Source organism: Schistocerca serialis, chromosome 1 (genome assembly GCF_023864345.2).
Source record: "Schistocerca serialis cubense isolate TAMUIC-IGC-003099 chromosome 1, iqSchSeri2.2, whole genome shotgun sequence".
NCBI lineage: Eukaryota > Metazoa > Arthropoda > Insecta > Orthoptera > Acrididae > Schistocerca > Schistocerca serialis.
The window spans coordinates 558,619,445-558,620,417 of NC_064638.1; positions in this window are offsets into that span (position 1 = coordinate 558,619,445).

Sequence of the window (973 nt, forward strand, 5' to 3'; positions counted from 1 at the left end):
TTTGTTTACTGGAAATCTAGGGGTAAAAAGGAAAGAGCCCAAAGAAAAAGCTATGACCATCTTCACATCACGCTGCTCATCTAGCAAGGAAAACTGTAGTGCTTTTTGAAGCCAGGATTTCCTTATGATTCTCTTAATTTTCTAATGGTTTATGCAGAAGCCAAATTCAAATGAAAAACAAGACATTCCGAAGAATTTTAAGGGGGAAGGGGCAGTAGAGGGGGAGGGGGAGATAGATAGATAGAGAGAGAAAGCTGACAAGCCTGACCGGCAGAAAACTGGGGATACAAGAAAAAATAGAAAATTTTACAGTAAATTTAACCAGGAATATACACTTCACAAGCTACAAAGAGATAGCAGTACTGTACAATCTAACATCATTTCTAGTGAATATTTTGTGGAGTGTGAACTGCAAGATACTACTTTAAATATGACAAACTGAAAAATTTACCTTTGGGGTGGACTGAATCAAGATAGTACTGACACAACAATAAAATGATGATAAAAAGGTGTTGAAACAATGAGCTTGCTGAGGATGACATTCTTTTATATAATTACTACCAAGCTCTTGTACTGAATATTTCCTCTTTGTATGCTGACAGCAACAAGGTACTGCCTTGGCCACAAAGAGAGAGAAATTTTAATACGGGTGGGTCAGATTACCACATATGGTGTTAAAAGTATGACAAGATGAAATTAGTGGAGAGTTAAAAAGCTAACAGAAGACAATAGTTATAGTACTCATTATCATTACAAGCAGAAATGTGTTCCAGCATTAACATTCCTTTCCTACATTTATTCACTGTAAATGTAGTTAGTCCCTCTAGATCTGACTTAATTGGTCCACAGAGGCCATCTCTTCCACCCTTGTTAAGTTAGTGTAACTTAGTATCCCTGCTGACCTTGTAATTTTCATTTATTGTTTATAAATTCAGCCTCTTTCCAGTTTTCATTTTGTTTTGGCTATGAATAC